This window comes from Spermophilus citellus (assembly GCF_964194105.1).
Source record: "Spermophilus citellus genome assembly, chromosome: 5".
Taxonomy (NCBI): Eukaryota; Metazoa; Chordata; class Mammalia; order Rodentia; family Sciuridae; genus Spermophilus; species Spermophilus citellus.
Genome location: NC_138186.1, coordinates 22,400,388 through 22,417,353, shown reverse-complemented (window position 1 = coordinate 22,417,353; position 16,966 = coordinate 22,400,388). Strand labels below are relative to the sequence as shown.

Sequence of the window (16,966 nt, the reverse complement as noted above, 5' to 3'; positions counted from 1 at the left end):
GTGCGGCCCGGGTTCGATCCTCAGCACCACATAACAACAAAGATGTTGTGTCTGCCGAGAACTAAAAAAATAAATATTAAAAATTCTCTCTCTCCTCCCTCTCTCTCTCTCTCTCTCTCTCTCTCTCTCTCTCTCTCTCTCTCTCTCAAAAAAAAAAAAAATTAACCCTACAGATGTTAAAATAAATTAAGGCAATATTACAATTGTATGCCAACATATGTGATAGCTGACATAGCATGGTACATATTAGAGAAGGATCCATATGCTATTGAGCAAAAAGTGTATTATGTCATTGATGGATAAAATATTCTATATAAATCTATTAAGTCTAAATTATTGATTGTAGTATTTAGTTCTATAGCTTCTATGTTTAGTTTTTGTTCAGAAGATCTATCCAGTAGTGAGAGAGTTGTATTAAAGCCACCCAGTATTATTATGTTGTGGTCTATTTGATTCTTGAAATTGAGAAGGGTTTGTTTCATGTAGTCAGATGCTTCATTGTTTGGGGCATAAATATTTATGATTGTCATGTCTTGCTGGTGTATAATTTCCTTAAGCAATATGAAAGGTTACTTCTTTGTCCCTTCTAATTAACTTTGGCTTGAATATCACTTTATGTGATATGAAGATAGAACAATTCATGTGAGTGATATATTTTTTCCCATTCTTTCACCTTTAGTCTCTGGACATCTTTGCCTAAAAGGTGAGTCTTTTGGAAACAGCATATTGTTGGGTCTTATTTTTTAATCCATTCTGCTTGTCTATGTCTTTTGATTGATGAGTTTAGGTCATTAATGTTTAAGGTTATTATTGAGATATGATTTGTGTTCCCAGTCATTTGAGTTTATTTCTAGATTATAAATTGGAATTAGTTTCTTCTTTGATTAACAGTTCCTTTAGTGTAATTCCTCCCTTTGTTGATTTTCACTTTTTTTATTTAATCTTCATGGAATAGTTTGTTGAGAATATTCTGAAGTGCACGCTTTCTAGTTGCAAATTCCTTTGAGTTTTGTTTATCATGAAACATTTTTATTTCATCTTCAAAGCTGAAGCTTAATTTTACTGGATATAGGATTATTGGTTGCCATCCATTTTCTTTTAGAGCTTGGTATGTTTTCCAGGGCCACCCAGCTTCAAAGCTGGATCTGGGTTGAGAAACCACCTGAGATCCAAATGGTTTTCCCCCTATAGGTAATCTGATATTTTCTCTCACAGCTCTTAAACTCTATTCTTATTCTCTATGTTAGGTATTTTCATTATAATGTGTCTTGATGTGTATCTGTTGTAATTTTGCACATTTGTGTCCTGTAATTCTCTTTTATTTGAGTTTCCATTTCATTCTTTAGATTTGCAAAATTTTCTGATATTATTTTATTGAAAAGATTGTGCATTCCTTTAGTTTGTATCTCCACACCTTCATCTATCCCTATAAATCTTAAATTTGGTCTTTTCATGTTATCCCATACTTCATGGAAGTTCTGTTCATGGTTTCTTAACAGCTTTTCCTCATGGTCTACTCTATTTTCAAGACTATATATTTTGTCTTCATTGCCTGAGGTTCTGTCTTCAAAGTGGTCTAGCATATTGGTGATGCTTTCTATTCAATCTTTTATTTGGTTTTTCATTTACTTCATTTCAAGGATTTCTATTTGTTTGTTTCAGAATCTCTTTTTATTGAAGTGATGGAGATTTGCTACGTATGTTGGCTCTCTTACATTATCCTTTATTTCATAGGTCAGTTTAACCATGTACATTCTAAACTCCTTCTATGACATTTCTTCCATTGTGGTATTAATGGACCCTGTTATTGGAGTATCTTGGTTTGCTTGGTGTGATTTTTTCCTTTTCTTTTTATGTTTTTTTTTTATGTCTAGTCATCTAAAAGTATGGACCTGAGTCAGTAGAGTTTCTACACTGTGAACTTGAAGTTTCCTTGAAGGTTTCTAGTATCTCACTGTTTAGGAAGAGACAAATAATAACATCAACAATAAATGCACACAATTTATAGCATTAAATCAAATAGTTTCTACCACAATGTCTACAATGTTAATTATCACAATAAACAGAAATGCTATGATAAGTTACTGCCTATAATGAGAACAGCAGATTTGCAAAAGGGTTTGCATTTTCAGATGATGGACAGAGAGAACAGAAATGATATAAGCTGTGATGATTATAAGGTAGGAGGAGAGAAGACAGAAGATTAATGGAACAGTAAAAGAGAGAAAAATAGACATTGGCTGTTAGCAGAAGAAAAGTAAATTAAGGGAAACAAGTTGGAGAAAACTATACATATAAAGCAAAATTTAAAAAAATAAAAAACAAAAGAATACAAAATGGAACTAAAATATACTAATAAAATATCCTAGTTTATAAAAATCTAATTTATGAAAATAACTGGCTTCAATAATGCTAGAGGTGAGAAGAAAAAAATAGGAAACTGAATAAATGGTCATGTACAATTAAGGTCCCAATTAAATAATGAAAACAAAATAAACAGAAAAAGAAAAGAAGAAAAATCTTCACAAAAAGTTTAAAAAATTCTTTCCATTGGAGTTCAAAATATTCTCAGCTTCTCTTCTCAGCAGTTTTATGTGGAGTCTTCTGGAGTGATTCTCCACTCTTAGCATTGCTGAAGTGAGAGATGGAATCCTGTCGATGGAGTTCCTGGAGGCAGGATTTAGGCTTAGGAAGGTTCTGGACTCTTTGTGGAATGCTAATTGGTCTGGAGATTTTAAATCAGTTCACCTCCAATGCCCAGTAGTTGCTGGTCCATGCTAGAAGTCTTTACCCTAGGGATCTCCCCTGGGTTCCATTCATGTATTGGAGGAACCAATTCTTAGTTGCCTACATCACCTGCAGACTCCATGTTTCCTGGTCCCGGGTTTAGTCTCCAAACAATTTCTTCAGCCCCTGCCCTTCTGAGTTCCTAACCAGATGCATCTCTCCCAGCTGTTCTTGCAAATAATCAGATTTGAGAGGGAGGAATAGAGCTAGGTGGGTTTCTGCAACATATTTGAAGATGGAAGAAGGCATGAAATAGTAAAAAAATAAAGAATGAGAAAGAGAGATCCAAGATAGCAGAATAGAGGTCATGTTGTCTCATATGTAAAACTCTCTCCATGTTTGATTTCTTCTGGTCACTTAAGCACACCCTATAATGTGCAGTATATATTTACTGGGCCTGCATTTCTGGTCAAACTTGGGTTTGCCAAGAATAAGCTTCCTTAGTCACCAACCCCTGAACTGCAGCTGCAAAATGGCTCCTTCCTTTGTCCTCTGCTCCTAGAGAGATGGTGGCTTCTTTCTCCAGGCGTGGATTTTGCACAGTGCATCTTTTGAGTTTGCTTGACAATGTCCTTGGTCTCTAAATGCTCCATACCCAGACACACCTTGGGCCTCCCCAAAATGCAGGTTCTTTTAATTCCCTTATCCCTCTACTATGCTTATGGAGGGACAACTCTGGCTGGAGCTTCTGGACTGGCTGTGGCAGCTGTTCCTCTGGGGATTTTTTTTTCTCATTTTATTATGTCCAATGTCCTGTGTCCCTGGTCTGCTTTGGATGTCCAGTAATGTGTTCCTGGATCCATTACATCCAGTAGTGAATGTTCCAGGAATGTGTCCCTCCCTGCTTTTATTTGTTCACCCACATTGCAGAGGAGCTGCCTATCTGATTTCTTGTTTTCATGCCTCAGAGGAGCCAGGAACATGACCTCTATTCTGCTAACTTGGATCTCTCTCTCTCATTCTTTATTTTTTTTTTTTTACTATTTCATGCCTTCTTCCATCTTCAAATGTGATAGTTGACAATGTATCCCTCCAATTTTAGCCATTAACAGGATGAGAATTTGCAGAAGAAATTTAAGGTAACTCTAGAAATCCCCTTTTCTTCTTAGAAGACACTGCTCAGCATTTTTCTCAGTGAAGGTCAGACTATAAATTCATTGTAATTTTCCTACAATGATGTGGTATCATGGTAGTCAAATTCCTGTGAAAGGATGAACCAAGACAAGTCTTAAAAAGCATTAATTGACACTTGGGATTTGCCATCCCTATGGCCCAGTCAAGGAAATTAAGTCACATTCTTCTTCTATTTCCACAAAGGCCCAAGGGTTCTAAGAATCAATCCCCTATACACTGATGGCTCTGAGTTTTTCCTTCTGGCTTCAAATACTTTGAGTAAACATAGGATTTTCTCTTCTGTAGCAATGATAATCACAGTTAGTAAAGCAGAGTAACTTTAAGACTTTGCTTTACTGAGTTGATTTTGTAGATTATAATCTATGGTGTAGGCAGGAATTTATGTTGGGGATTTCAAGAAAATCAACAAAATCAAGTATTCTACACATGAAGTATACATAAGGAAGATGACATACAGGTAACGTGGACAGAAATGGGATGAGAGAATTGAAAGAAGTTGTTTCAGTACCATTTGAGTACTAGGTAAGAATATGAAAGAAGTAATATAATCAAGATCAAAAGGTTTTGTCTGGAAAAAAAGAGATAGGAAAAGCAACCCTTTTCCCTCCACATTGCTAACTTTTAAACCTATAGTGGAGAAGTCATCCACAGTCAATAAGAACAACATTGGAGCAGATCTTTATTTCTCTCCCTTCTACTAATAAGAAAGTTAAAACATAAGATTTCTACTTTCAAGTTTTTGCATCTGAAAAAATGAAATTTTCCCCATCTCAAGTTCCCCATCTTTATGTTCTTGTGTACAAATAGTCAAGAAAGTTCATGCACTGTATAAAGTTATTTCACAACTGCCACTTTGTTTTAGTTAATGAACTAAGTCATGGAAGCCCTGTAAAAGACAAAGAAAATTACCTCTCTATGAGAAAATAACTACAACATTTAGGACCCAACTTTTTATATGTATTATTTTCCATTCTAAAAAATATTTAACACTCTTTTAGAAAATTACCATTATCCCTCAAATGGCAGTGGTCTATGGTGAAGAAATACTTGTGATTTACTCTTTGATTATTGCTATTTTTGAATTCAGTAGTAACTTTTAAGAAAGTTTTTTTTTTAAAGAGAGAGTGAGAGAGGAGAGAGAGAGAGAGAGAGAGAATTTTTAATATTTATTTTTTAGTTCTCGGCGGACACAACATCTTTGTTGGTATGTGGTGCTGAGGATCGAACCCGGGCCGCACGCATGCCAGGCGAGCGCGCTACCGCTTGAGCCACATCCCCAGCCCAAGAAAGTTTTTTTTAAAGTGTAGTCACTGATTAAACTGGAGAGTTTATGAGTTGAAGCTATTATTCTAGCTTTTATTCTTCAAACGGTGAATTATTCTGTTCATGACCAATATCATTAGGAATTACTAAATCTGAGCAGTCTTAAGGACTGGAGCCAAATTGAATGCTTCAAATTTTCGTGCTGAAACCCACTTATTCAACTACTCCCAACATTTTCTTTTTAATATTAGAGGTGCATTTATAGAACATAAACAACTAAGAAACAACAAAAAGAGGAAACCACCGGTGGCTCTGAGGTAACCTTTTTCTTTTTCTGTCATGGCTTATGAGGAATCATGAAAGAATGCATTGGCCAAGAAAGGAAAGGAGAAAAGGATATGGCAAAGTGGGAGGAGACCATGTATTCAGAGGAAAATAGGAAACTTAAATGGTGGGGTATACATTGCTAAAATAACTATATAACAAAAGGGAATATTAATATTTAAGATGCAGATTGAAAAACTGCAGGAGAAAAGATATTTCTTAAGATTCACAAATATATGTGTTATTTTTTAAAACCAAAAGTAAGTTTCATTACCTACAATATATTCAATGACCTAATCTGTTTTATGTTTTCATTAGATATTCACAGTTCTGCTATAAACTGAAAATTTCTAAATATGTAGTAATTAGAACTTGTGCTTAGAATTTAAATATGATAACATTTATTATCCTAGAGAAAAAGATATCAAGTAATGACCTCAGGACCAGGGGTTTCAGTTTCTCATCCCCGTGATGCCCTCTTCCAACTCTAAGTATTATCACCAGGTTGCTCTCCATACCTTTTCTTTGTCTGTACTGTCAGTGAATTTTTCTTTCCAAATTTAGACTCATACAATCTTTACAGATCATTTGAATATTCATTTATTAATATTTCTACCTTGTTCATATATTAATACTCTTATTGTAAGATGTGTCTCTTTTTGTTATCTCTATTTGTGTTTTATTTTACAGTTAGAAAGTAGCTTTGAGTCCAAATGCACAAATAAGATGATAAAATTCTTTCTATAAGCACATCTAATTGAATCTAAATACCTTGTATCCTATATAAATAATTTGATATCATTACAAAATTAAGAATTTTTCCTCCTGTATTTTCAGCCATATGTATGATTGACAGGATTGTAATTATTATGGTTTTTATTGTCACATAAATGATATTAACCTAAATATGCCGAAAAGAAAACTGAAGTCACTCATTTAGTAACAACAATTCTGTTTGGTAACAAATATTGCTTCATGGAAGTTATCTTTCTCAGCTAAATTAGGTATTTCTTTAATTACTATTTGCATAACAATTAAAATTCATGTGAGAATGAATTTTAAATTAAATTGTTGGTGTTACTTTTTTTCTACAAAAGACAAATATTTGGATGTGGTAAATGAAATTATGTTGTATGTTCTTGTAGTAAAATTTGAAACTTAAAGAGCAATTAGAAAAAGTGGTACAATATACCACCATGTACCATTTACCTAGATTGTGCCTTAGTAAACTGTTTCCCTGAAAATCTTTGTTTTTTCATCTAGTTTTCTATCATCTACCTATGTATCTATTGGTCTGTGTCTCCAGCTATCTGTCAATCTATCTATCCATCATTTTTATTTCTTGGAGCACTTGAGAATGAATTGGAGAAGCTATGTTCCACCAACATAGTGTCTTGTTGTGTTAATTTTTAAAGAAAAGAACAGCATTTTATGTAAAATATGTACACTTAAAAATCAGCTAATTTAATGGGGAGATAATTTTATCTAATCAATAGTCTATATTTACATTTTTCCAATGGTCTCAATAATTTTTGTAGATCTTTTTTGTAGAATCACAAATTAGGCTATTGTGCCCCTTTGGTCTCCTTTATCATAAATCAGTTTCTCAATTGTCACTGATTTTATTGACTTTGACATTTTTGAGGAGTACAGGTAAAGTGTTTTCTTTCTTTTAAGATGGGTCAAGTTTGCTCATTATTAGAATTAGACTTTGCATTCTTTTGAGTTGGGTCAAGTTTGTTCATTATTAGAATTAGTCTTTGCATTCTTGGCAGTAATATGACTGAAGCAGTATTGTGTCCTGTTGAGAGCATCACATTAGTATCCCGATAATGTTGGTTTTTCTCAACATTGTTGATGCTGACACTCATCACCTGGTTATGGGGATGTCCACCAGGTTCTGCAACTAAAAAATATAAAATTACAATCTTTCACTTTATATTACCAAGTAAATGGTGAACAGATATTTTAGACTATGTAAATAACCTGTTCCTTGTCAAATTATCATCTACCAATTTTGTATCCTTTTTTGTCTTCCTAAAGGCATCATTCCTTTTTATATTTATTAAGTAATATACTGGTATAGGCAGTACTTTAGTTTTCACAAATATATTTTATTATTACATTGATATCAAATATGAACTTGAAGATTCTATTATTGTCAATTACTGAGATAATTTCACTTAATGCCCTACTTATCATAGCATTCAACAGTGGCAGGCTTTTAAAAACTGGGGTTTTTTTCTTTATTTTTTCCATGTCCCTATGATTCTTGGATCATTTTCTTATATTCTTTGAGATAATTTGATTTTATTTCCTCAGGTAATAGAAAACAACAATGGAAAAAATCAATGGAACTTCTGAAGGATACTTCAATCTACTGGGCTTTTCTCATTGGCCTAACCTGGAAACAGCTCTTTTTGTTGTAATCTCTATATTCTACTTTATGACACTGATAGGTAATTTGTTCATCATCATACTGTCATACCTGGATTCCCGTCTCCACACTCCCATGTACTTCTTCCTCTCAAACCTCTCTTTTCTGGATCTCTGCTACACCACCAGCTCCATCCCCCAATTGCTGGTTAACCTCTGGGACCCAGAGAAAACCATTTCATATGCTGCTTGTATGATTCAACTCTACTTTGCTCTTGCTCTGGGAACCACAGACTGTGTGTCCTGCTGGTGGTGATGTCCTATGATCGTTACGCAGCTGTGTGTAAACCCCTGCATTATGCTGTCCTCATGCACCCTCGACTCTGCCAATCCTTAGCTGTGGCTTCCTGGGTAAGTGGCTTTATTAACTCAGCACTCCATTCCCTCATTACCTTCTGGGTACCCCTGTGTGGACATCACCAAGTGGATCACTTCTTCTGTGAAGTTCCAGCACTCCTGAAATTGTCATGTGTTGATACTCATGCTAATGAGCTGACTCTCATGGTCACAAGCTCTATTTTTGTTCTCACACCTCTTGTCCTCATTCTAACATCCTATGGTGCCATTGCTCAGGCTGTACTGAGGATGCAGTCAACTACTGGACGTCAGAAAGTCTTTGGGATGTGTGGAGCCCATCTTATGGTTGTTTCCCTCTTTTTCATTCCAGTTCTCTGCATTTATCTTCAACCACCAACAGAAAATTCTCAAGATCAAGGGAAGTTTATTTCCCTGTTTTATACTGTTGTCACACCTAGCCTCAACCCTCTCATCTATACCCTCAGAAACAAAGACATAAGAGAGGCAGTTAGAAGACTAATGGGAAGAGAATGACCAATGTACTTGTGACATTAACAGTGTAATAATACATCAAACTCAGTTTATAACTCCCTTCTGAAGATGGTACTATCAATTCTTAAATCTGCAGAATCTGTCTTTCTAGGCAGGATAATTTTGTCTCCTATCTTGGTTTATTTAGAGACTAATAGTAAACCTTCAATACTTTTCTCCAACACTGTTGTTCTTTGATGAACAATAAATATTGAGGGGAATTTGGAACATGTACTTTCATACCATTTATGTGTTATAAGTTCACTAATTGTAGCACAACAGTGAGTTATGTACCATAAGTAATTGTGGTCTTATATTTCTTTTCTTTTCCTGGCATGGCAGTAAGAAATATATATATATATATATATATATATATATATATATATATATATATATATATATATATATACACACACACACACACACACACACACACACACGCATACATACATACATACATATATATGTATATATATATATAATTACATATATTTTCTATACTATATACTATATAGTATAGTTTCTACAATATAAGTATAGAAATGGGTATAACTTGAAAGTTCTGATAAGTAGTTTGCTGAATATTAGTCATCATAATTTGCATATAATTTGGTGAAGTATATGTTTGAAGCACCTGGGCTACCTAGAAATCCATAAAGAATATTTGTGGTAGTTCAAGACATAGAGTTCAAAAATTACTTGGAAGTAAGTGGGATTTCTAAAATAATAACTTGAAAATGTATTGGAAAAAATTGTGATAAATACTGTTGTGTGGAGGTTGTTATCTTCAGTTTTAAGCTTGATCTAATATATTTTTATTAATATATATTGAACATTAATTATATTTTCCAAATTAAGGAATATATTTTTATGAAAAGAATGGTTTATTGTTTACATAATCATTAAAATTTTCTATATGAAATATGAGAACTATATATTCACCCTATTAATTGTCAGTCATATCAATTGTAGTACAAGAAACTACAAGGAAATAAAATAAAGTAACATTTGGCAATATAAGAATTTTATCTATGAGTTAATTGTCACTTATAGTCTTTGAGGGCTTTGTAAAGGCTAATTTAAACAATTTGCTTCATTATAAAATAAAACTACACACTAGACTTCCACTGAATTTCCTGTGTGGCTTGCAATTATACTAATTGTGCTCACTTTGAACTCTTTATGTGTCTTTAAAACTAAGTAAGAATCATGTATATAACAGAACTTTTAGTCTGTATACTGTGAAATAGCACATGAATACAAACTTTTTAAAGCATAAAAATGTACGTTAGTATTTTGGACCATATTTCACTGTGAAAAGCTTATGATTTTGCACAACTTGTGCTACATTTCCATCTTTACCATACTTTTTTTTCTTTCAGATTTTTATAAGTATAATTGAGAAAAAATTGTGTGTATTTATGGCTAAAATGCGATGTTTTATATATGCATATTAGGAAATTATTTTTTCGATTCAATTAACATGTCTATCACCCTACACAATTTCCATCTTTACCACACTTTTTTTTCTTTCAGATTTTTATAAGTATAATTGAGAAAAAATTAACATGTCTATCATCCCACACAATTATAATATTGTTGTGAGGTGAAATCTACACTTTTAAGTATTATCTGGTAAACAATACAGTAGCAATACTTATAGTCACCATGTTTTATAATACAGCTCAATTGTCCTCCTTTCTGAAACTTTGTATATTTATCCAACCTCTACCTAGTTTTCATTTCCCTCTGAATCTCCAGACCCAGCAGTCTAGTTGTCTGTGCCTTTATGAGTTCAAATTTTTAGATTCACATATAAAAGTGAACATGCAATATTTGTCATTTTCTATATGGCTTATTTCATTCAGTATAATGTCTTCGAGTTTTGCCATGTTATTGCAAGTGTCAGGACATCCCAGCTACATTGCTTTAGGCCTTAATCTCTCTGAATTTCTGTTTCTTCTTATTAAAAAGGGTATAGTAATACAGCTTGCCTCAGAGGGTCATTTTGAGGATGAGTGAATTAGGTAAAGTGTTCTGGATATTTCTTGGGATGTAGTAAATAGTATATACTCTGAGGCAATGTTGGTAATAGTGATTGTCATAATCTATGAAATTTCTCTATAATAAAAATGATAACAGGGGCTGGCATTGTGGCTCTGTGGTAGAGCACTTGCCTAGCATGTGTGAGGCACTGGGTTAGATCCTCAGCACCATATTAAAATAAAAAAATAAAATAAAGGTATTGTGCCCATCTAAAGTTAAAAATTAATTAATTAATTAATTAATTAATTAAAAAAATGATAACAGGGTTTTATTGGTTACTTAAAGACCACAGGTCACTTTTTGGCCATGTCTTGGATTTCTTGTACCCAGTTATAAGCAACTGTTATTAAGAGCTTTTTCTGGCTTAGAATTTTATGGTTAGCTCAGACTCTTTCATTTATCAGTCTGTTTAGTCTGATCACATGGCCCAATTCTGTCTAGTCAACTGCTGAAATGGCAAGGGGAATAGAGGAGAAAACATCACTGGGAAGTTGACAGGAGAAACAAGAAGTAAGTTGGAGATAGTGTTACCACAGGGCATGGGTGTCCAGACTTCCAACAACAAACTGTGGGCCATTGAATGGGACAGGGGGCATGCCTGGATGGCAGGGATCACCAAGGTTCTCAGCATCTGCCTGAGACCTTGAGAAATCCAATATAGTTCATTGCAAACTTCACTCCAAGTTCTGGTTACCCCCAGAGAACAGCAAAAGGACAAATTGTGAGTCCTGTACCCACAAATTTGGTCACCAGAAACTAGGATGAGATCCCCTTTTGTGTGGAGGAACCATTGTCTCTTGGAAGCTTCAAATTCCTGCTTCATAAATTACCATGCTTGTACCATGTATTATATGTCTATATCAATATATTATACGTGTATAATTTATATGTGATATATATATATATAATTTCATTATTTCATTTTCTTTCTTCATTCATTCATTTGTATTCCTCTGTCAAGATACTTGGCAAGGGCTGGGGATGTGGCTCAAGTGGTAGCACGCTCGCCTCGCATGCGTGCGGCCCGGGTTGGATCCTCAGCACCACATACAAAGATGTTGTGTCCGCCGATAACTAAAAAAATAAATAAATAAATATTAAAAATTCTCTCTCTCTCTCTCTCTCTCTCTCTCTCTCTCTCTCTCTCTCTCTCTCTCTCTCTCCTGTCTCACTCTCTTTAAAAAAAAAAAAAAGATACTTGGCAAATGCCCTGCAGTCTGCAAAGCCATGACCTAGCTGGCATCCTATAACTACACAATTGCAATGTTTTCACATTGGCATTATAGATACAGATGCTGTCCCCTACTATGTGGATACCAGGACACTGAGGCTTTCGTCTTCACGACCATCAATATCCTCATACCACACCTTCTCATGCTCTTACAGGTGGATTGCATGTAGTGATTTGATATTTCATGATATCACATACAGGTACAAAGAAAACCATCATCATTTATATTCTCCTATCATGTGTATCCCCTATGCAATGAGAGTTGAGCACTAGATGATATAGATCAATAGATATAAGAATAGATATAGCTATAAATTATAAATACAAATATCTGTCTCCAAAATACTTGCCAATCCCAGGGTAAGTTCCTTAATCTTTTCAATATAATTTTCGCCCTCAGTGTAAATATTCTCAATAAAATATGAGAAAAATTGAAGGCATAAAGTGTTTACTTCCATGCTATGTGTCTATTCTGAGAACTATCCTTTAACCTGTGCACTATATATGTTTATCAGGCTTAGTGTTATATAGCTAGGCTCTGGAACTGATGATCACATTCAGTATCTTTCTCATTAGGGAATTCTATTTTAACATGAAAATCAATAATTGAAATTCATAGTATTAATAGAGTAAGGAAGAAATTTAAAAAAATAGTCTATGCATAAAAAGCTTTGATGTTCATCACATTCCACCATCCTTGCTAATCCCCTGCCCCCTCTCTTTCCCTCCCACCCCTCTAGGGAATTAGCAAGGATGGTGGAATGTGATGGACATCATTATACAAATTAGATGTATGAAGACTTGAATTGGGTGTCAACATATTTTATATACAAACAGAGATACAAAAATTGTGGTATAATCACATCGGTTACACATCCACGTTTTTACATATCTGTATAAGGGGAAAAAATGGGAGTTCATAACCCACTTGAATCAAATGTATGAAATACGATATGTCAAGAGCTATGTAATGTTTTGAATAACTAATAATAAAAAAATGCAAAAATTTGTGGTATATATATATATATGTGTGTGTGTGTGTGTGATAAAATTTGTAATGCAGAAAAAAACGATAACAACAACAACAAAGATTTGTAATGCAGAAAAAAACAATAATAACAACAACAACAAAAGAATATCATTCCCTTAGATTAGGTAGAGGGAAGTGAAAGGAGGGGAAGGCAGGGGATGTGGGGATAAGAAGATAGTAGAATGAAAAAGACATTAATACTTTATGTATACATGTGACTGTATGACCAATATGATTCTCCACGATGTATACTCAGAAAAATAAGAAATTTTATCCCATCTATATATGATAGATCAAAGTATATAAGAGCATTCTACTGTCATATATGACTAATTAAAACAAACACAAATTAATTTAAAAATGAAAATAAAAAGCTTTGAACAAAATATCATAACTTTTCATGATAAACACTCTCAGTAAGCCAAGAATAATTTTTTTTTCCAATTTTATCAAAAAAAGGAGATTTATTAGGGTGATGTGACAAAATACATAAAGCACAGGTCTGTGGCACAAACTAGATGAGGCCACTGGTAGGACAGCTTTTCAAAAATGAGCCAAATGTACAATTACGTAGCTTCCCCACAAATCCTTATCACCAATGGCTACGGAATCAAATCAACTCAATATTCTTTTTTCTTTTTGGGTACTGGGGATTAAATCGGGGGCAGTCTTCCACTGAGCTATACCCCAGCCCTGACTCCGTTTCTTTTCTTTTTTTTTTTTTTTTTAGGTAGAATCTTTTTTTTTTTCTTTAGTATTTATTTTTTAGGTGTAGATGGGCACAACACAATGCCTTTATTTTTATGTGGTGCTGAGGATCGAACCCAGGTGGGCGAGGGCTCTACCGCTGAGCCACAATCCCAGCCCCGAGGGAGGCAGGATCTTTTTAAGTTGCAGAAGCTGGCCTATTGCCTCAGCCTCCCAAGTAGCTGGGATTACAGGCATATGCCACCACACCCAGCAAGTTCAATAATAATACATTGAACACTCACTTCAGTTTATCATAGAAGATCTCCTAAATGCAACTCTCTCTCTTCTGGCAGAAGAGATATTTCATTTAGAAAATCTACAAATGGAGTCTTATGCTCATCTGACAGTCCCACACCTGCCCAACAAACTCAAATGCATGGACCAGGCAAGAACCAACCAATTCCATACTTGCTGACAGAAAATTCCTAGAAAGGCTCTACAGTCACGACAAACCTTGACAGCACCATGAGGAAGAGAGGACTGTGCCAAGATAGGGGAGAAGCTAAAAGAAATTGAACCTAAACTCTTCATCAGGAGTGTCCAGAGTGGCCTTGGTTCTCCCTGCTGGACGAGGTCTGCAAAACCTTTGGCTCTTCTTTCTGAAGGCCTCACCTACAGGCTGCACTTGGGCTGAACTGGCAGCAGCCCTGAGAGCCCGCAAGGACTCTTGCCACTCGGCCTCCATCTGGGCCCTGTAGTCCCCAAACAAGGAGTGCATCAGCTGCTTCATGCGAGGCAGGGGAGTTCTTTGACTCCGTAGAGTTCGGATTGCACCAATGGCCTGCTCTTTCTGTTTTGAGGTAGGTCTCTGCATCTTGAGGCCCAGCTCCAGCTGCTCCACACACCAGGCCAGTTCCCGGGCCAGCTGCTCCGCCTGGGCCTCGGAGCTTAGGGGAGACTCCTCTGCTGCAGGCTTCTCGGAGGTCTTCTCGCCTCCATTTGCCACAGAGACCCTGTTCTGCGTTTTCTTCTTCTTTTGCTTCTTGGAGACAGTCACACCTTCATCGCGGACAGGGTGCGCTCCGGAGGCGGCGTCAACGCACGTGGGTTGTGCCCAGTGGAGACAGACGGCGGGAGGACCCGGGGCATCGGAGCTGGGGTTTGCGGGACGCGCGAGCGGTACCAGGTTCCAGGGCTGCTGGCACCCTCCGAGCAGGACGTCCTAGAGCCGCCATACGCCGAGCGGCCGCCGAAATTTACGTCCTAGAAGAATAATTTTTTAAAAAATCGCAAACTTGAAAATAAAACCTAAAAAAAAAGAAGCCAATATCATACGTACTGGTAAAAGACTGAATACTTTCCCCTTAAATTGAGGCTAAGGAAAAGATTGTTGCTTCTAGTTCTTCCATTCAAAATTATCCTAGCTATTCTAGCCCGTACAATAACACATAAAATGAAATTGAAGTCATAAAAGCTGCAGGTTTATAAATAAAAGTCTCTATTTCTGGATGACATGATCATGTACTTAGAAAGCCAAAAGAATTTATAAAAACACTACCAATAGGTGCATTCACAGCATATAGGGTCAATATTTAAAAATCACACTGTATTCCTATAGTGATATTACAAAAATTAAATACTTAGGGATGGATTTTACTAAATGTTTGATATCTATACAGCAAAAACTTGAAATTGCTCCAAGAGAAAATAAGATAAATAAATGCACACAAAAGCTATATTACTGAATCAGAAAAGCCAAAGTCAAGTTGTTAGTTCCTTATAGAGTGATATAATTCAATGCAAATATAACAGAAATTCTAGTAGATATTTTTTTGTGTGTGCATGGAAATAACATATAGTATTTTTAAAAATGTAAAAATATAAAAATCTTTAAAAATATTTTTTAAAAATTTAAAAATATAAAAAATATAAAAATCTTTCAAAATGAGCAAAACATTAGGTACACAAATGGTTTATGTCTAGAACAAATTACCCTGAAAAATAAATATAAGCAAAAAATGACCCAATAAACAGTAAGCAAAATATTTAAATGTAAGTTACATAAAATAAAATATATGAAGCTCACAAAAGAAGGTAACACCAGCCTCAATTATAACCACAGTAAAAAATTATAATCATAATAAAAAATAAGTATAAACATGATTGAGAGGCTAAAAGTACAACATGGAAAACATCATGTTTTGGCAGCTTGAACTCTCATATTCTGCTGTTTAAAGTTAAAAAGGAAGACCAGCTTTGTATAACTTTCTGACAGTCACTTATAAAGGCGTATATACACTAAGCATCCATCAGCCCCACACTTATGTATTAACTAAGTTTCTTGAAAATGACCATCAACAAAAATACTTCTATATAAATTTTCATGGCCACCTGATTCATGGAAGCTAGAAATTATAAGATACCTCAAAGTCCATCACAGATAAGTGAATACATTTTTACCTATTCATAATTTGGAATTATAACCAGCAATACAAAGAAGTAACTGATAATTCAATGACATAATAAATTTCAAAAAACATCTAGCTGAATAAAAGAAGCCACATTATGTTCTATATAATTGCATTTATATATTATACCAATGAAAAAACTGGAATGAAAGCAAATCAGAGGCCAACTAATTATGGGTGAAGTTATGGGTGGAAGGAATAAATCAACTACAAAAGGAAACCAAGTTTGAGATTAATGGACATGTTCAATGTCTTGAATGTGGTGGTGTTTACAGTTTTGCACTCAGTAAAATGCACTGCATTGTATACCTCAAAATGTGTAGATTTTATTATGTTTAAATTTTACTTCAATAAACCTAAAAAAAATAGATCCATTTATACAGAAGCTGGAGTGCCACATGAGGTATTCTAAATGTAAGATTAAAGTGGAGGCAAAGGAATCTCTCTTCATTTGTTAAGCTTGTGTGATATGTGAAATGATTTCATTACATGACCTCAGATATTTATAGGAATTATGTTACATATATAAGCCTGGGTTGGGGAATAGGTCCAAGCACATGGATATCTACCCTATATGACCATTCATCTTGGGTAAAAATTTTAAAAATTATATGTATAAAGAGCAATGAAAACAAATTTTGCAGGCAGAGAATCCAAGTAGAGTTGATCATGTAATGATGACATATTCAGAAACTGAGAGAATTTCTATAATAATCTTAGTTTTTAAAT

At 34.7% G+C, this 16,966-nt stretch overlaps 2 pseudogenes across 2 annotated transcripts; one reads left to right on the top strand and one right to left on the bottom strand.

The window, feature by feature from the left end:
- Nucleotides 1–7,846: 7,846 nt before the first annotated feature.
- LOC308650018 (olfactory receptor 2J3-like) lies at nucleotides 7,847–8,775 on the top strand (annotated as a pseudogene). The gene has a single exon. The product of its transcript is annotated as an olfactory receptor 2J3-like (transcript).
- A 5,010-nt stretch (nucleotides 8,776–13,785) lies between these two features.
- On the bottom strand, nucleotides 13,786–15,023 carry LOC308648898 (UPF0488 protein C8orf33 homolog; annotated as a pseudogene). The gene has a single exon. The product of its transcript is annotated as a UPF0488 protein C8orf33 homolog (transcript).
- Nucleotides 15,024–16,966: the final 1,943 nt, after the last annotated feature.